Here is a 20,505-nt window from a genome sequence, read left to right as displayed (position 1 = left end):
TTTTTTTGAGACAGGGTCTGGGTCTATCTCTCAGGCTGGAGTGCAATGGCGTGATCTCAGCTCCCTGCAACCTCCTCCTCCTAGGTTCAAACCATCCTCCTATCTCAGCCTCCCTGGGACTACAGGCATGTGCTCCATGCCCAGTTAATTTTTATTTTGTTTGGTTTTGTTTTTGATAGAGACAGAGTTTCAGTATGTTGCCCAGGCTGGTCTTGAATTCCTGGGCTCAAGCAATCCTCCCACCTCAGCTTCCCAAAGTGTTGAGATTACAGGTGTGAGTCACTCACTCACAGGAGTGAGATTACAGGTGTGAGCCCAGTCAGAGATACTGTCTATTGAAACAAATACATGAATTTTAAAAATGCATGTCAATACAGTGATATATTCTGGTTTGCTCAAGAGAGTTTTAGTTAAATGCTTCTTGACCCAGAATAACTGTTAACAATGCCCTGTTTCATTCTTAAAATTATCTGGGCTTCACTTGGATGATCAACCACATGAACATCCTAGATGATAGAACTTTAACTTTGATGCCTCTGCAGAGTTTGTGATTTTAATATGTGGGTATGTATACATATATGTATATTATATGTATATGTCTCTCTGTGTGTATATATGTCTCTGTGTGTGTGTGTATATATATACACACACACATATATGCATATAGTTTCTACCCTTCTAGAGTGTTAAAACTGATGTCAACATAAAAGATAAGGCGAAAGAGTTGGGCCTTAGACAGGGTCTTAGACTTCGTCTTACACAGTTTGAGCTGCTATAACAAACTACCACAGATTGGGTGACTTATAAACAACAAAAATTTATTTTCACAGTTCTAGAGTCTTGAAAATAGAAGATCAAGACATTAGCAGATTCCGTGTCTGTTGAGAGTCTGCTTCTCAGTCCAAAGATGGCTTTCTCCTCGTTACAGCAGCATGTGGTAGAAGGAGAGAGGGAACTCTCTAAAGTATCCTTTATAAATGGCACTGATCTCATTCATAGGGGCTCTGCCCTTATGACCTAATCAACTTCCAAAGGCCTCACCTCCTAGAACCCCTTGGGGTTAGGTTTCAACCTATGAATGCTATAGGAACACAAATATTTAATCTATAGCATAACCTAATGTATTACATTGATGATTATTTCCCACTTCTTTTAACATCATAGAAAAAAAACTAAAGCAATAATATTTGTATGACACACTGAGGTAAACAGAAAGGCTGCTGGTTGACAAATGCAAACTGACCAAAGGCTATAATTTTCTCAAGATCCACTTGGTCATTCAAAGGATGAGAGGCAAAGAGATCAGGTGCTTAGCACACCTGATACCTATATTTATTGGGAAGCTCTGCCCTAAGGAAGATTAGAAGAAGGAACCCTAAAAGTTTGCAGAGAATAAATGATTGTGAAGTAAAAGAGAGGTAAGCCTGGAGCACTGAAGTAATCTAAGAAAGGAAGATGACTCCTGGTGTGGTCACAGGAAGGGTGCTTAATCTCTGTCAACCTCATTTAATCCTTAGGAGTCCATTCATTCATTCATAAATGGATGAATATGCCAGGCAACATGAGGTATATGTTGCCGTGAGTTGTCATACAACTACTTAGGTCTCCATGTAGATTGTAAGTTTCCCCGGCTCATTGCACTATACAACCTCGACAGTGTCAATTAGTGTGAGCCAAGCAATTGCCAGTGATTTTGCTAACACAACCACCTCTCAATAAAAACAGGTTGAGATAACTGCAATGCAGGAAGACAGAAAGGGTAAGAAGAAAAATAGGGTCCCAAAAGGTATATATTAGGGCCCTAGAGTAAATTTCACAAGGGCCCAGAAATATACAAAGGATGCTCCAGGGTCACTTTGGCCACCTGGGTCCAAAGTAAATGCCTGATTTGGAGTGCTGCCAATTCTACTGATCCACATTAAAAAATGTGAGGTATTGTAAAACTAGGCACGAATTTCCATTGTAGAAACTGATGTGAAAAAATTCAACCAATACTGTCTATCTTGTAGATAGTGTTGTTTACTATTTTACATGCTTTACATGTTTACAATTATTTAACCCTCACAAGTGTTGTCTGGAGAAATTCTTATTGATGCCCTCATTTTGCAAATGAAGAAACTGAAGAAAAAGGAAGGTTTAAGTACATTATTCATATCATGCCATTAAGAATGTGGTAAACATAGGCCAGGCGCCGTGATTTGTGGCTGTGATCCCATCACTTTGGGAGGCTGAGGCGGGCGGACCACGAGGTCAGGAAATCGAGACCACCCTGGCTAACACAGTGAAACCTCATCTCTACTAAAAATACAAAAAAATTTAGCCGGGCGTGGTGGCGAGCTCCTGTAGTCCCAGCTACTCGGGAAGCTGAGGCAGGAGAATGTCGTGAACCCGGGAAGCGGAGGTTGCAGTGAACCGAGATGGTGTCACTGCACTCCAGCCTGGGCGACAGAGTGAGACTCTGTCTCAAAAAAAAGAATAATAATAAAGAATATGCTAAACATAACGATTGAACCCCAAAGAGCCAGGCATTAAAATATCTTTTCTATACAGCCTGTCTCTGAAACAACAAGACTTTCTATTATTCATGAGCACCTCTTAAGTGTCAGGAGCAGTGTTAATCATTTTGTATGTTTTGTTTCCTTTAAGCCTTAGAGAACTGTGGAGATCATAATCTTTTGAAATATAAGGAAAGAGATGGTCAAAGTGAGATCAGTGACTCACACCTGTAATCCCAGTACTTTGGGAGGCTGAGGCAGGCAGATGCTTAAGTCTACGAGCTCTAGACAGCCTGGGCAACAAAGCAAGACCCTGTCCTTATGAAGAATTTAAAAATTAGCCAAGTGTGGTGGCACATGCCTGTAGTTCCAGCTACTTGGGAGGCTGAGACAGAAGAATTGCTTGAGCCCAGAAGGTCAAGGCTGCAGTGAGCCGAGATGTGCCCTTGCACTCCAGCCTGGACAACAGAGCCAGCTGCTGTCTCAAAAAACAAAAACAAACAAACAAACAAAAGAATTGTCCAGAATTACACAACCAAAAAGTGGCAACACTTGAATTTGGACCAACACCTTCCCATCTCTGCTCTGGGTATTTGGATCTTACCCATATGGGCCTAGTTCAGATCCTGCTTTCTTTAAGAAGTGTTGTAATCATAGGATCAAAACTCCCTAAGATGGAAGGAATGTAAGCAGTCATCAACTGCCAGCCTCTCATTCTACAGACAAAGAAAATGAGGTTGAGAAAGTCTTACCACAGTCACTCAGTCTGCTGGAGTGAATCTAGGGTTGAATTTATATTTTCTTAGAGCAAGTTCAGTAACATTTTTATATTCATTATGTAAAAATTGGGATAATCCTCTCTTAGAATGAAGAAATAAATTTAAAGATTATAAAGGTATGAAAAGGGTCTAAAGAGTATGAAGGTATTCAGAAAACAGCTTATAGTTGCTGACATAAACCAGAAATATAAGAAGCAAAAATTGGTTATTGATCAAATATATAATAATTTTTAAGAAGCAATTTTATAAAAGGTATTCAAGACTCAACTCCGTGACCTGCCTCTGAAAAGTTCTAGTTTGCCTTAGCCACTAATGAGCTGTGCATCTTTTGGCAGGTCATGTTACCTCCTTGGCCCTCAATTCACTCATCAGAAGAGTGAAAAGTTTGAACTAAATCATCTCAGAAGAGAAACTGTTGGGAAAGCCAGGGGAGAAAAGAGGGCACAGGAAATAGAGCTTCAATTCCCCATTTATACTATTTTAGTTTGTTTTCTGTGTGGTATTTACCTGCTTTATATATTAATTTTCTAGTGCTGCTTTTGGTTTGTTCAAAATATGGGATCAGATTATTTCCAGGGTGTTGTCTTTGATCTCACTGCAAAACTGAGTCTGCTCCTTGCTAGTGCTGTGCAGCGATTGTCGAAGTAATGAGAAGGAAGAGAGAACATCCATGGTTCCCGGAGACCTGCCTACCTGTGGGCGGCATAGGCATGGGTGTAATCTGAAAAGGAAAATACAGTCTAGTGCCCCCAAGGAAAGAGGCAGCAACACTAGGACCTCAGGCATACGGGCTGAGACCCAGGAAGCAAAGGCTGGATAATGGCATAACTTAAAAACTCCTTCTAATGCTGAGGGGCAGAGAATGGGGGAAACTGGGGCAGGTTCTGAGACCCTTATTATATTAAAGAGTCTTTTGTTTCTGCTGTAACTCAGACCTTAGATATTTCAGGAGACTAAGGATGGGTGCTTTAATAGATCCAGGTGTCTCAGATCAGGGAAAGTAAAACCAGAGTGATGATGAAGTTTTAACATTTTCTGAATCTATTATCTTTAATTGGGTCTTCCATTTATTTATATACTCCCTCTATACTTTCCTCTTTATCCACTCTGGACTATTACTAAATACGGAACCACCTCCCTACTTTCTCTATATTTCTTTGTCCAGAATGTCCTCCTTCTACACCACTCACCTATGCATGAACACCAGACTCTTTATTTATTTATTTTTTTTTTCTGTGATCCTGGACTAGATATATAATCTTTCGAAGTCTCAGTTTCCTTTATACATTTATATAGCCACTTTAGTGGTCACTCAATAGTTTTACTGGTATTCTACTAATGTTGGCAGTGGTCAACATATAGGTATTAAATTAACTTGTTGAGGGTTGGTCTGAACAGGCTAAAAAAAAATGGGCAATTTTCAATGTCACTTCACCTGATCTTAGCGAGAAGGGTTAGAAATCCACCTATTGATGTAGTCAGTCTCTGTTCTGAGTAAGCCAGGAACAGAGTAAGCTCATGCTGAAGAAGTAGGAGCTTGCCTAAGTGGGGAGGCACTACTGAAATATGAAAGTGCTTGATGGGCTCTGAAAAGCTGTAGCAATGTGAGGGTCTTCACAAATTCTGTACATGGAAAGGAGAGATCAGAAGGCATGGGTACCTCTGCTCAGAGGCCCAACAATATGCAATGTGCCTGGGAATCTTTGAGCAATGTGTACATTAAGGAAATGTCTTAAATATTTCCTTATCAGTTGGATATGAGGCAGTTGCATTGAACTTCCCTATCCTTACCAGGCTAGCTTTTTGCTTCCTCTTCCCTTTGTCCAAACAGTGGAGCCTTGGACCCATTGCTGAACTACCACTGTTATACATGGCCTGTTTGGAGGACATGGGTACCTCAGTATCTCATGGAGAGCATGAGAGCTAGACCTATCCAATGAAGCAAATCCTCCCACAAAACTTTTCTCCTAAGCAACTCAGGGGAATAGAACAAAATGCTAACAAGTTTTACTAATGAGAAGGCAAACAAGCTGCTTAATTGAACTGGGGGAGCCGGGGGAGAATCAAGGGAACAGTTCCCAGGAGGAGCTGGTGCCAGCTCAATGATTCACAGCCTCAACTTCTGTAATTATCAACCTTTTCTCTGCAGAGACCACCCCCTCCATGAGTTGTGCAGCAGGGAGCTTTGGGGAGGCTCCAGTTTTTTCCTCTTTCTCCCTCAATTAATGCTAATTGGGAACATGGGAATGTAGATCAGGATGTCAAAGAAACAGCTCTAGAATACAGTCCAGCTAGGCGTCCCTTCCCCAGGTCTGATTAGGAGGCTTTGCCTGAACCACACAGAAGGGCATCATTTCCTACATTCATAGGAGTCACTGTGGAGATGTAGACTGGGAGTCAGGAGGCCTGACTTTTAATCGAGGCTCTGCTACTAACTAGCTCTTGCACAATGTGGGTCGCACACATTCCTTGACCTTCATACATTTTAAAGTTGTTTTGAACTATGATAAATGATGTTTTTCATTTTGATACCAGGGTAAGAGCATCAAGAGAAGCAAGTCAAGTTAGTTGCTTGACTCCCTTAGAGTAAAACAAAACAATCCTCCACACAAAAAGAGGAATGTATATCATGGGAGTTCCAAAAAAGGTGTTGCCATACTTGTTGGTTCTTTCAGAGCATTTTTTAAATCTTCATTTCCTTTTCAGGAAAGAAAAAAAGCAGTCAGCTTATCTGCCTGTCTGCACATCTCAGCTTATCTGCACACCCATCCACATATACATAGTACTGTTTCTCATGACTCACTCTCAGATGCTACTAAAAGATAAAACCACAAGCACAATTTTCAGTGTTGTTTATAATAGAACATACAGTCAAAAAACTTTGTGCCGAGACCAGCTTGGTTGGGGAGACCCTAACCTAGCAGCGCTAGAGGAATTAAAGACACACACACAGAAACAGAGAGTGTGGAATGGGAAATCAAGGGTCTCACAGTCTTCAGAGCTGAGAGCCTCTAACAGAGATTTACCCACACATTTATTGACAGCAAGCCAGTCATAAGATTTGCTAAAAGTATTCCTTAAGGGAAATAAAGGGATGGGCTGAAATAAAGGGATGGGCTCTGGCTAGTTATCTGCAGCATGAACATGTCCCTAAAGCATAGATCGCTCATGCTATTGTTTGTGGTTTAAGAGCGCCTTAAGCAGCTTTCCTCCCTGGGTGGGACAGATGTTCTTTGCCCTCATTCCGGTAAACTGACAACCTTCCAGCATGGGCACCAAAGCCATCACGAGCATGTCACAATGCTGCAGAGATTTTGTTTATGTCCAGTTTCGAGGTCAGTTTGTGGCCAGATTTTGGGGCCTGTTCCCAACAACTTTGAGTTTTAATTCCGATTCCATAAATTATCATTGTAAATTGTAGGGCAATTTAGCTAACCCTTTTTTGCCTCATTTGCAAAACTGAAAATCATACTTAATCATAAGGTTGTTGGAAGAATTAAGTAAGATAATTTAAGTTGGCATATAGTAGGTGCTTAAGAAATAAAAATCCAAATTTGTTGATTCCTATTATTGTTAGCATCGTAGTTACACGCATCATGCCTAATAGAACACAGACATGACTCCTGAATCCATAAGTATATCATTCCATTAAGAAGTTCAACAAAGGGCTAAAATCCCAAACACTTTTTATTTGTGTGGAGTAAGAGTGGCCCTTTAGAAGTCCTGCAATTACTTATAGACCAAACTTTTTAAAAAGTGGTCAAAGCCACTTCTGAGACTTCCCTAGAGTCAATTCTCTTTGAGGATATACACTTCATTTCCAACAAGGGCGAACAGACTACAGTGCTCTTTTGGCCATGGCCTAGAAAGAAAACCCAGCTAGAGATATAAAATATTTCAATGTATGCATACCAGCCTTGAGAAGTTATTGGGAAGAATCAGGAGATATGAAAAAGAACTGTGATTAAAGTCTGGCATAGAGAAGAAGTTCAATTAATACAAGTTCCTGTCTACTTTTAGCAGTAGCCAGAAAATCCTATCACAGGGCGATCACTTTTGATCTCACTAACAAGGCTGCTTACAAGCTCTAGTCTTCCTGCATGTTTTATGGCAAATAAATCTTGTTATTTTTAAATCCCATAACACCTTCTTTTTTGTTTAATATCCTTTTTTAAGAGCAGTTTTAGATTTACAGCAAAATTGAATGGAAATTACAGTTTCTATATGCCCCTCACCCCTCACATGCACTACCTCCCTCATCATCACCATCCCCCACCAGAGGGGTACCTTTGTTACAATCAGTGAACATGTGTCCAATACTGATACATTTTTACTACCCAAAATCTGCAATTTATATTAGGGTCCACTCTTGGTATCCTACATTCAATACATTTAGACAAATGCAAAATGACAACTATCTGCCATTATAGTATCATACAGAGTTGTTTCATTGCCCTAAAAATGATCTGTTCTCCATTAACTCCTTTTCTTCTCACAACCCCATGGCAAGCACTGATTTTATTCTCTCTATACTTTTGTCATTTTAGGATTATACAGTAGGTATCCTTTTCAGATTAGCTTCTTTCATTTAATAAGGTTCCTCCATATCTTCTCATGGCTTAATGTCTCATTTCTTCTAGGGTTGAATAGTATCCCATTGTCTGGATATAACACAGCTTATTGATCCACTCACCTACTGAAGGACATTTAATTGCTTCTGAGTGTTGGCAATTATGAGTAAAGATGCTACAGTCATGTCTGAAGGCTTCTTTTGTGGACATAAGTTTTCAACTCCTTCGGGTAAATACCAAAGAGAACAAGTACTGGAATGTAAGAGTATTTTCAGTTTTCTAAGAAACTGTCAAACTGTCTTCCAAAGTGGCTGTACCATTTTGCAATTCCACCATCAATTGGTAAGAGTTCTGTTGCTCCACATCATCACCAGCATTTGGTATTGTCAGCATTTTGGATTTTAGCTACTCTAATAGATGTGTAGTGGTATCTCATTATTCTTCATTTGCAATTCCTTGTGAATATATGATGTTGAGCATCTTTTCATATGCATATTTGTCATTTTCTTGTAGATGTCCTTCATCAGTTTGATGAAGATCCCCTGTATTAAGACAACTTTTTGAAGTCAGGTAAAGTGATGCTTCCAGCTTTATTCTTTTTGATTAAGTTTGCCTTGGCTGTTTGGGCTCTTTTTTGGTTCCATGTGAATTCTAAAAATATTTTTTTCTAGTTCTGTGAAGAATGTCATAGGTCATTTGATAGGAATAATATTGAATTTGTAAATTGCTTTAGGCAGTATGTCAATTTCAACGATATTGATTCTTTCTATCCATGAGCATGAAATGTTTTTCCATGTGTTTGTGTCATCTCTGATTTATTTGAGCAGTGTTTTGTGATTCATATTGTAGGGATCTTCCACTTCCCTGGTTCACTGTATTTCTAGGTATTCTATTCTTTTTGTGACAATTGTGAATGAGGTTATGTTCTTGATTTGGCTCTCAGCTTGGTTGTTGTTGGTATATAGGTATGCTACTGATTTTCCTGCATTGAGTTTTTATATTGAAATTTTTCTGAAGTTGTTTATCAGATTGAGGAGTTCATAGGCAAAGACTGTGAGGTTCTCTAGGTATACAATCATGTTTTCTGCAAACAGGGATAGTTTGACTTACCCTCTTCCTATTTGGATGCCCTTTATTACTTTCTCTTGCCCGATTGTTCTGGCCAGGACTTCTAGGACTTTGTCAAATAGGAGTGGTGAGAGAGGGCATTCTTTTCGGGAATCCTTCCAGCTTTTGTCCATTGGTATAATGTTGGCTGTGGGTTTCTCATAGATGGCTCTTATTATGTTGAAGTATGTTCCTTCAATGCCTAGTTTGTTGAGAGCTCTTAATAGGAATGGATTTTGAATTTTATCAAAAACTATTTCTTCATCTGTTGAAATAATCATGTGGGTTTTGTTTTAGCTCTTTTATGTGATGAACCATATTTATTGATTTGTGCATGTTGAACTAACCTTACATCCCAGGGATAAATCACACTTGGTTATGGTAGACTGGTGTTTTGATTTGATGCCGGATTTAATTTGCTAGTATTTTAGTGAGGATTTTTACATCTATGTTCATTAAGAATATTGGCCAGAAGATTTCTTTTTGTTGCGTCTCTGCCAGGTTTTAGTATCGGGCTGATTCTGGCCTCATAGAAGGAGTTGGGGCAGAGTCCTTCCTCCTTGATTTTTTTGAAATAATTTCAATAGAAATGGTACCAACTCTTCTGTATACATCTGGCAGAAATGAGCTGTAAATCTGTGTGGTCCTAGGCTTTTTTTGCTTGGTAGGCTTTTTATTACTGATTCTATTTCAGAACTCATTGTTAGTCTGTTCAGGGATTCAATTTCTTCCTGGTTAAATTTTGAGAGGTTGTATGTCGCCAGGAATTTACCTATTTCTTCCAGGTTTTCTAGTTTGTGTGCATAAGGCTGTTCATAGTAGTCTCTGAGGATTTTTTATATTTTTGTGGGCTATAGGTTTTGGCCCCTTTGGCATTTCTAATTGTGCTTATTTGGATCTTCTCTCCCTCTTTTTCTTTATTAATCTAGCTAGCAATCTATCTTATTAACTTAAAAAAAAAAAAAACAGCTCTTGGATCATTGATCTTTCATATGGTTTTTTGTGTCTCAATTTCCTTTAATTCAGCTCTGATTTTGGTTATTTCTTTTCTTCTACTAGCATTCAGTTTGGTTTGTTCTTGTTTCTCTAATTCCTTTAGTTGTGATATTAAGTTATTATTTTGAGATGTTTTGAACTTTTCGATGTGGGCATTTAGCGCTATAAACTTCCGTTTTAACAGTGCCTTAGCTGTGTCCCAGAGATTCTGTTATGTTTTATCTTTGTTCTGATTATTTTTAAGGAATTTCTCAATTTCTACCTTAATTTCACTGTTTTTCCAAAGGTCAATCAGGAGCAGGTTGCTTAATTTCCATGTAATTGTATGATTTTGAGAAATTTTCTTGGTATTGATTTTTTTTTAATCGTGTTATGGTCCGAGAGTTTGGTTGATGTGTGCTTGATATGGTTTTGCTGTGTCCCCACCCAAATCTCGTCTTGAATTCCCATGTGTTGTGGGAACCAGGAAAAGGTAATTGAATCATGGGAGCTTGTCCTTCCCGTGCTGTTCTCATGATAATGAGTAAGCATCATGAGATCTGATGGTTTTATAAGGGGGAGTTTCTCTGCATAAGCTCTCTTTTTGCCTGCTACCATCCATGTAAGACGTGACTTACTCCTCCTTGCCTTCCACCATGATTGTGAGGCCACCCCAGCCATGTGGAACGTTAAACCTTTTATTCTGTATAAATTACCCAGTCTTGGGTATGTCTTTATTAGCAGCGTGAGAATGGGCTAATACAATATGATTTTTGTTTCTTTGAATTTGCTGAGGATTGTTTCATGTTCAATTGTGCATTTGATTTTAGAGTATGTGCCATGTGGTGATGAAAAGAACCCTTGGTTTTGGGTGGAAACTTATGTAGATTTTCTTCTAGGCCCATTTCAATAACCAAAACAGCATGGTACTAGCACAGCAGAGAGCTAAAAATAATCCCACACACCTACAATCATCTGATCTTACACAAAACTGACAAAAACAAGCAATGAGGAAAGGACCCTCTATTCAATAAATGGTACTGAGATAACTGGCTATCTGTATGCAGAAGATTGAAACTGGACCCCTTCCTTACCCCATTAAAAAAATCAATTCAAGATTAATTAAAGAGTTAGATGTCAAACCTAAAACTATGAAATCCCCAGCATATAACCTAAGAAACACCATTTTGGACATAGGACCTGACAAAGATTTTATAACAAAGGTGCCAAAAGCAATTGCAACAAAACCAAAAATTGACAAATGAAACCTAGTCAAAGTAAGAGTTTCTTCACAGCAAAAGAAGCTGTCAACAGAGTAAACAGATAACCTACAGAATGGGAGAAAATATTTCAAAACTGTGCATCTAACAAAGGTCTAATATCCAAAGTCTGTAAGAAACTTAAACAAATTTATAAGCAAAAACCAGACAACTCCATTAAAAAGTGAGCAAAGGACATGAATAGACACTTTTCAAAAGAAGATGTATATGGGACCAACAAGCATATGAAAAAAAAAATGCTCAACATCGCTAATAATTAGAGAAATGCAAATCAAAACCACAGTGAGAAACCATCTCACACCAGTCAGAATGGCTATTTTTAAAAAGTCAGAAAATAACAGATGCTGGCAAGGTTACAGAGAAAAGGGAATGATTATACACTGCTGGTAGTAGTGTAAATTAGTTCAGTCATTGTGAAAAGTACTGTGAAAATTCCTCCAAGAACTTGAAACAGAATTACCATTTGACCAAGCAATCCCATTATTGGGTACATACATACCTGAAGGAATATACATCCTTCTACCATAAAGGCATACATTCATATGTTCATTGCAGCACTATTCACAAAACAGCAAAGGCATGGAATCAACCTAAATGTTCATCAGTGGTAGACTGGATAGAGAAAATTTTGTACATATATATCATAGAATACTACATAGCCATAAAAAGAATAATATGTATTGTGCAGCATTATGCCCTCAATAACTAGAGGCCATTATTCTAAGCAAACTGACACAGGAAAAGAAACCAAGTACCACCTGTTCTCACTTGTAAGTAGGAGCCAAACAAGGAGAAGACATGGACCCAAAGAGGGGAACAACAGATACCAGGACCTACTTGAGAGTGAAGGTTGGGAGAAAGGAGGAGATTTAAAAAAAAAAAAAAAAAAAACCTATCAAGTATCATGCTAATTACCTGGGTGATGAAATAATCTGCACATCAAACCCCCATGACACACAGTTTACCTATATAACAAACATGTACACACACCCCGAACCTAAAGTAAACATTTTTTAAAACATACATTTTATTAACAGAAATTAGTATGAGTAAAGATGGAAACTTGGAAAGAAATGACTACATTTTATTTAGTTTTGATAATTAAGAAAAGAGAGAAATAAAAATGTAAGTTCAATTTTAATTATTCAATTTAGGTGAATTTTGTGCATGCTCAATTGTATTTAGTTCAACTAATATTTATTGGTCATCTTAATTTATGTCAGGAAATTGGTGATGCAAAGAAGGTGAATAATTAATGGTGACTCTAATCACCGATCTTTCAATACAGAGGGAGCACACAAACAAGTGAAAAGAACGTTTTAACAAAATGCACTAAGTGCTAAGACATAGGAATGTGTAGAGTATTACAGAGGCACCCAAGGGTGACCTGTGATAGGTATGGAAAGTTTCCAAAGGAAGAGTGAACTTTAATATAGTCATTTGAGGAAAATTTGGACAGCGAAGCAGAAAATGTGTGAGGGGAATTGCAGGATGAGAGAAGATGACTCTACTAAGTCATGAAATAGCAATATGTGTGAAATAACATTATGTGTTAGACATATGGAGAAATTAAACAGTCAGGTATTATAGTAGGACAGGAAGAGAAAAGACAGAGAGTAGCAAGAAATGAGACTAGAGAAATAAAGATATACCAGGTTATGAAGGCCCTTGAGTACCAAACAAAGAATCACTTTATCCAATGAGCAATGCATGTAATGCTGGAGAATTTAAAAAAGTGAAATTAAGTGATCAATGATCTAGTTAGAATAATTTCAGCCTCAGGCAACATAAATTCTTAAGTTAAATGATTTAAAAAGTAATAAATTTACAAGAAGATTTTTTACTTGGGGAGAGAGGAAGGATGCGAGTTAATTCATAGATTCCATAATAGCTTCCATGAAACGTTCTTCTGCTGTACTCAATTCAACTGCCTCAGCTCTCCAAATGAAAACACAAGGATAGTGAGAACAAATAACAAGCTATTTCTTCTAGTTCATGTCCTTTGACTAGCAAAGAAATTTTTTTTTTAGATATTTTCCTACTGCAGGCTTCTATTCAGGCACCAGTGGCTAAAATTGGGTCACATGTCTATTTTTAATCAACTGCTTAAAAAGAACTTGCTCTCCCTGATTGACTTAAGTAAATAATCATCCATTTCCTGGAGCTGAAAAACAGATCAGCCTTCCACAAATATTTAGATAACTAATACTTGAGATGGAAGGGAGCATTATGTGAGCAAAATATAAGTAGACAATCACAGAATATGCTATCACCTAATTTTTGCAATATGCTTCTTGAAATGGTGCAGGGTAGATTTTAGAACTTTGGGCTGGAAGAAAGGAGGTGAGTTAGAACACTAATGGTCCTAGCAACAGATAGTGAGAACTTGAACCAGAAAAGTGGGAAATAAATATTTGGGAAATATTTATGAGATAAAATCATTATTTGAGTCATCAGTTTGTGCATTGCCTGGTGGAGAACCAACAGAGGGTATCACTACAAAAGTTAGTTTCTAAAAAAGAGCATGTATTAGTCCATCTTCATCCTGCTGATAAAGGCATACCTGAGACTGGGCCTTTTACAAAAAAAAAAAAAAGAAGTTTATTGGACTTACAGTTCCACATGGCTGGGGTAGCCTCACAATCATAGCGGAAGGTAAGGAAGAGCAAGTCACATCTTACGTGGATGGCAGCATGCAAAAAGAGCTGTGCAGGGAAACTTCCATTTTTTAAAAACCATCAGATCTTCTGAGATCTATTTACTGCTATGAGAACAGCATGGGAAAGACCCACCCCCATAATTCAGTCTTCTCCCAACCGGGTCCCTCCCAAAACATGCGCGAATTCTGGGAGATACAAGATGAGATTTGGGTGGGGACATAGAGCCAAACCAGATCATTCTATCCCTGGCCCCTCCCAAATCTCATATCTTCACATTTCAAAACCAATCATGCCTTCCCAACAGTCCCCCAAAGTCATTAACTCAAAAGTCCACAGTCCAAAGTCTTATCCAAGACAAGGCAAGTCCCTTCCACCTATAAGCCTGTAAAATCAAAAGCAAGTTAGTTACTTCCTATATAAAATAGGGATACAGGCACTAGGAAAATATAGCCATCTCAAATGGGAGAAATTGGCCAAAACAAAGGAGCTACAGGCCCCACGAAAGTCCAAAATCCAGTAGGGCAGTCAAATCTTAAAGTTCCAAAATGATCTCCTTTGACTCTGTCTCACATCCAGGTCACATCGATGCAAGCAGTGGGTTCCCATAGTCTTGGGCAGCTCCACCCCTGTGGTTTTGCAGGGAACAGCCTCCCTCCTGGCTGCCTTCACACACTGGTGTTGAGCATCTGTGGCTTTTCCAGGTGCATGGTGCAAGCTATCAGTGTATGTACCATTGTGGGGTCTGGAGGATGGTGGCCTTCTTCTCACAGCTCCATTTGGCGGTGCCCCAGCAAGGACTCTGTGTAGGTGCTCCAACCCCACATTTCCCTTCTGCACTGCCCTAGCAGAGGTTCTCCATTAGGACCCCGCCTCTGCAGCAAACTTCTGCCTGGACATTCAGTAGTTTCCATACATCTTCTGAAATCTAGGCAGAGGTTCCCAGACCTCAATTCTTGACTTCTCTGCACTCTCAGGCTCAACAGCATGTGGAAGCTGCCAAGACTTGAGGTTTGCACTCCTGAAGCCATGTTGCAAGCTCTACAGTAGCCCTCTTCAGCCACTGCTGAAGTAGCTGGGATGTAGGGCACTAAGTCACTAGGTTGCATATAGTGCAGGGACCCTGGGCCTGGCCCATGAAGCCACTTTTTCCTCTGACAGCTCCAGGCCTGTGATGGGAGGGGCTGCCACACAGGTCTCTGACATGCCCTGGAGATACTTTCCCCATTGTCTTCATGATTAACATTTAGCTCTTCCTTACTTATGCAAATTTCTGCAGCTAGCATGAATTTCTCCTCATAAAATGGGATTTTCTTTTCTATCGCATTATTAGGCTGCAAATTTTCCAAATTTTTATGCTCTGTTTCCCTTTTAAAACTGAATGCCTTTAACAGCACTCAAGTCACTTCTTGAATGCTCTTCTGCTTAGAAATTTCTTCCATCAGATACTGTAAATCATCTCTCTCAAGCTCTAAGACAGAAATCTCTAGGTCAGGGGCAAAATGCTGCCAGTCTGTTTGCTAAAACATAACAAGAGTCACCTTTGCTCCAGTTCCCAAAATAAGTCCCTCATCTCCATCTGAGACCACCTCAGCCTGGATCTTATTGTTTCTGTCACTATCAGCATTTTTGTCAAAGACATTTAACAAGTCTCTAGGAAGTTCCAAACTTTCCCACATTTTCTTGTCTTCTTCTGAGTCTTGAAAACTGTTCCAACCTCTACCTGTTACCCAGTTTTAAAGTTTCTTCCACATTTTCTGGTATCTTTCAGTAATGCCCTACTCCTGGTACCAATTTACTGTATTAGTCTGTTTTCATGCTGCTGATAAAGACATACACAAGTATTCCACTGGCTGGGGAGGCCTCACAATCATGGTGGAGGGCAAGGAGGAGCAAGTCACATCTTACATGGACGACAGCAGGCAAAGAGAGAGCTTGTTCAGGGCAACTCCCATTTTTAAAAAACTATTTTAAAACTATCAGATCTCATAAGACCCATTCACTATCATGAGAACAGCATGGGAAAGACCTGCCCCCATAATTCATTCATCTCCCACCAGGTCCTTCCCACAACATGTGGGAATTATGGGAGCTACAAGATGGGATTTGGGTAGGAATATAGAGCCAAACCATATGAAGTTAGAAAGCCGTCCTGAAACATGGTAACTCCTGTCATGAGTTCTTTTGGTTCCCAAACACTGAAGTGGGGCACCCGATGAGTTTTTCTTGTGTTCCTCTTTACCTTTTACCTTAAGACCTGCTCAAAGCATCAGCATAAGTGAGAAACTGAAACAATGAACACCCACATGTGTTAGCGGCTGTCATTCTAGATCCTCTTGGTTTTTCTGATTTACTCCTGCTTTAGTGGGGTTTAGACAGTTTCCATATCCACAATTTAACTCTCTCTATGCTGCTGGTTTGGATTAAGACAATCAACTTTATTCTTCTCTGTAGATGGCCTTGGATCATTTTCCCCTATTAGCTGTTTTGGGATCCTTTTCCAGTCATGATCACATTTTGCTTACAGATCAACTAGTTCGTGACACAGCACTGTCTGCTAACTGATACCATTCATTTGACAATTCAGAGTTATGATACTTTGTAGTGCACCCACTGTTCTTCACAGAAAAAAGAATTGCAGTACAAAGGGTTTATCAGGCCCCCTATCATTCCAGAGTTTCAGTGCTCTTCCAGAATTTTCAAGGTTTCAATCATGATATAAACCAAGTATCCATGAATAATGCAAAAAGCATGAATAATCATGAATTTAATAAGGTAAGGCAGTTATTATACTCAAGAGAGCAACTAGTATGAAACTCTTTCAAATTATTTGAGTAAGGATTTACATATTCATATGTAAATCCTTCATATTACATACTTTCTGCCTCTGTTAAGCTCCAGGTATATCAGTTATTAATAACTGAGTGAATATGTAGGTATTTAAACAAAAACAATTTCATGGTATACCTGCCCCTATCCAAGAGATGAAGTCAAGTTCTGGTAGCAATAGACATCTCTACCAAGATTTCCTGCTCCTGCCACTCTGTGAACAGGAAAGGAGGGAGAAACCTTGGTGTTTTGCCTTTCCCAATTGATATTAAGATCTTTATTCAAGGGGCTACTGGTTTCTAATGACCTAAACGTAAGTTAGCTTGAAAAGAAAGTTCTGACTTTGAAACTCCTTTCAGCAAGTATTTGTAAGTCAAAAAAGCAAAGAAGAAGCACCATTTGCTCTCATTTCTCCTTGTGACTGAGATTACTTTTTACAAGGAGGAACAGACCACTTTCTCTGACATCTGAAATAGAAAGCTACAAAGGCTGATAGGCGTGGCCTCAAAATTGTTCCATGATTATGTAACTTCTTTCTAGTTAGGAGTTAGTACAGTGTGAGAAGGCCATCTACAATCAAGATTTAGAGAGGCTCTAACAAGTGCCATTTTTCCTTGTTAGCTTTCATTTCTCAGCCCTTTACAAGATTATAATAGTCTACAGTTTACTCTCTCCAAAGCTTTACGGACAGTGATCCCGTCCTAAACAAGACAGTGACTCCAGGATTTCTGAAGACTATTGTGGAAAAAGTATCCATTAAGGTAAGATTTCTGGGAAGTTCTTCAGAGAAAGATCTAGGTATCTAGTTGATAACCATACCATCTCAGTGGAGAATTAGTTACGGGACTGCTTGAGACCAGAAGTGTTGTATCAATCATATTCAGAAAACTGAGAACTGAATGCTTTACCTGTCTAGGTAGAAAATAGGTATCTTTTATTCTACCACAATTGGGGTATGAACCAAAAATGTATTTTGTCTACAGCAAATTTTAAAATTAATTCTTAGGTATCTGTTGGCATAAATTGATATTTAGAGGAGATACTTGGTTTTCTTGGCTAGAGGATGACTAGGAAACTTGGTGACTGGGTTTGGGCCTAAGTTAAAAAGAGTCCCATGAGAAAATTATTATGAAGTAATATTTAGTAAAAAATAAACAAGGACATAAATCTCTATTATATGATTTTATCTCTATATTAAAGAGCATAGATATGTGCACACATTAATTTCTCAATTTTACAAGCTTTTACTCAAAAATAATCTTTACATTTTCATGAATCAGTTTCACTTCATGCTTCGTTTTACAGCAAGTGTAAGAAGAAGTATTTCTCTTTTTCAAATGATCTATGCTTTACTCAGTGATAGATAACATTTTTTGTGGCAAGATATAATAAAAAGACAGGGAGAATCAATTACATATTACCTACTTTTGGATACATTTTGACTTTTTTATGGCTTAGTACATAATGAATGTTTTCTAATTACTTCATGAGTATTTGAGAAGAGTTTATAAATGTTGGATTCCAAATTCTATTTAAGTAAGATAAAGTTTCTTAAGTAAGCTTGTTAATTATGTTTGAAAAATCTAAATCTAAATCTAAGCTATTTTTTTTTACCTTGTTCTTTCAGTAACTGAGAGAGGTGGTGAAATCGCCAACTCTAATAGTGATTTTGTTAATTTCTCACTGTAGTTCTTTTGATGTCTACCATATATTTTTACATAGAATATGTACATCCAAGTATATATGTTATGTGTGTGTTTAGAGAGAAGAAAAAATTTCTATATGCTATCTTTTAAAGTAATAACAGATTATACATATAATTTAAATTATTATATCTTTTTACAGGTTGCATGCTTTACCATTATGTAGTGAAACTATGTGCTGATACTTATTGACTAAAGCCTATTTTAAGCTACACTATTTTTCCTAAAATGTCTTTCTTGAAGGTAAAGTTTGAAGAATATAACTTTTTCCAGCTGTTTCTCAAACTTAAGTGACCTTATACTTTATTTGTATTTTGTCAACAACATATAACTGGATTTATTTTTAATCCAAATGGAAAATTTTTCCTCTTGGTTAATGAGTTTAGTCCAGATATGCACATTCTATAAAGGTATATATTTTAACTTGTTTTGCCATCTTGCTTTGTTTCAATTTATACCACTTATTCTGTGCTTTCTTCTCCTTTCTTGTCAAGTTTCTTATTTTTAAAAAAATCTATATTCTCCTTAAAGACAAGCCCATTAGCAAACTCTCATGTCTTCTGGTTCCCCAAACATAAAACTTCAACTGTAAGAGTATGTTCACATCGTTCCTGTTTTCTTTTCTTTGACTCTGGCTTTACTTATTTTTAAGATGGTAAAAACACTAATTAAAGTATTTGTTTGATCTTACTTCCCTTTTGGCCTCCAACATTTCTTAGATTTATTTCTTTACATAATGAGTAGTTCTTCACAAAGAGCTGTGGATATGGATAGTTTCACTGCCAAACTTCTGAAAGCTTTGAATATAATAATTGTTTTCTCTTAATTGTGTTAAGAAACATGTAACATAAAATGTGTCATCTTAATCATTTTCAAGTGTACAGTTCAGTAGTATTAAATACATTAATATTGTTGTGCAACCAACCTCCAGAATGCTTTTGCATCTTGCAAAACTAAAACTCTAAATCCGTTAACCAACAATTTCACCATTTCCCTTTCCTCCAGAGCTTGCCAAACATCATTCTACCTTCTGTCTGTATAAATTTAAAAACTCTAACTCTTCATATATATTTAATCATACAGTATACGTGTGCTTTTTGTGACTGGCTTTTTTCATTTCATGTTCTCAAAGTCCATTCATGTTGTACTGTATCATGTGTCAGAATATTCTTTCTTCCTAGGGTAGAATAATATTCCATTTTATGTATTTACCATAAAATACATAAGAAACCGTATTTCTTTTTATTCATTCATCCATTGAAGGACATGTGTACTACTTTCACATTTTTCTGTTGTGATTAATGCTCCAATGAACATATATGTACATACATTTATTTGAGATCACGCTTTCACTTATTTTGGGAATGTAGGACTTGAATAGACATTTCTTCAAAGGTGCTATACAAATGGCCAATAAGCACATATGAGTATGTTTAACAGCAATAATCTTTAGAAAAATGCAAATCAAACCCATAGAAACTACAATAAGATATAATAATTAAAAACATACATGTGCAAAACTGTATGATTAAACATATATGAAGGGTTAGAGTTTTTAAATTTTTAATTTACCTTTTTTCTTTCTTATTTGGATATTTTATATTTTCCGCTTCTTGTCTATTGTCTGGGGAGGGGGTGTTAAACTTGCAGTACTATCTCAAACAGAAGTGAACAAAAATTCATCCTTGTCTTTTTCCTGATCTTTCAGGAGCAAAAGAAATGTTTTCAGTCTCTTACCATTGGGAATAATGTTAGCTATGGTGTTTTTGTATATAGACTTTACTGTGTTGAAGTAATTTTCTCCTCTGTCTGGCTTTGTATTACAATAATGCTGAGTTATATGATGAGTTTGGAAGTGTTCCCTGCTTTTCAAATTTTGAAAGACTTTGAGGAATTTTGTTCTTAATTCTTCTTCAAATATTTGGTGGAATTTGCCGGTAAAACCACTTAGTCTGGACTTTTCTTTACTGAGAGGTTTCTGACTTCTGATTCAGTCTCCTGACTGGTCTTAATGACTGTTCAGATTTTCTGTTTCTTTATGATTCAAAATTTGCGGGTTGTATTTTTCTAATAATTTATCTGTTTATCCATTTCATTTAGGTTATCCCA

The 20,505-nt window shown here is 37.7% G+C and overlaps 1 protein-coding gene and 1 long non-coding RNA gene across 2 annotated transcripts in view; both read left to right on the top strand.

Moving 5' to 3' along the window:
- Window positions 1–8,405, top strand: part of LOC108531909 (uncharacterized) — a 19,774-nt gene extending 11,369 nt beyond the window's left edge. The window contains exons 2-3 of the long non-coding RNA XR_001886310.1: window positions 7,915–8,074; window positions 8,359–8,405. This is a non-coding gene — a long non-coding RNA (uncharacterized LOC108531909). The remainder of the gene's footprint in view (window positions 1–7,914; window positions 8,075–8,358) is intronic.
- Window positions 8,406–17,199: 8,794 nt separating this feature from the next.
- MNDA (myeloid cell nuclear differentiation antigen) overlaps window positions 17,200–20,505 on the top strand; it is a 19,501-nt gene continuing 16,195 nt past the window's right edge. Inside the window, exon 1 of the mRNA XM_017875528.1 lies at window positions 17,200–17,454. The gene's annotated coding sequence lies outside the window, so the exon portion shown is untranslated. The remainder of the gene's footprint in view (window positions 17,455–20,505) is intronic.

Source organism: Rhinopithecus bieti, unplaced genomic scaffold, assembly GCF_001698545.2.
Source record: "Rhinopithecus bieti isolate Rb0 unplaced genomic scaffold, ASM169854v2 scaffold_10132, whole genome shotgun sequence".
NCBI lineage: Eukaryota > Metazoa > Chordata > Mammalia > Primates > Cercopithecidae > Rhinopithecus > Rhinopithecus bieti.
The sequence above is the reverse complement of the archived record's forward strand: the minus strand, read 5'-3'. Positions and strand labels throughout refer to the sequence as shown.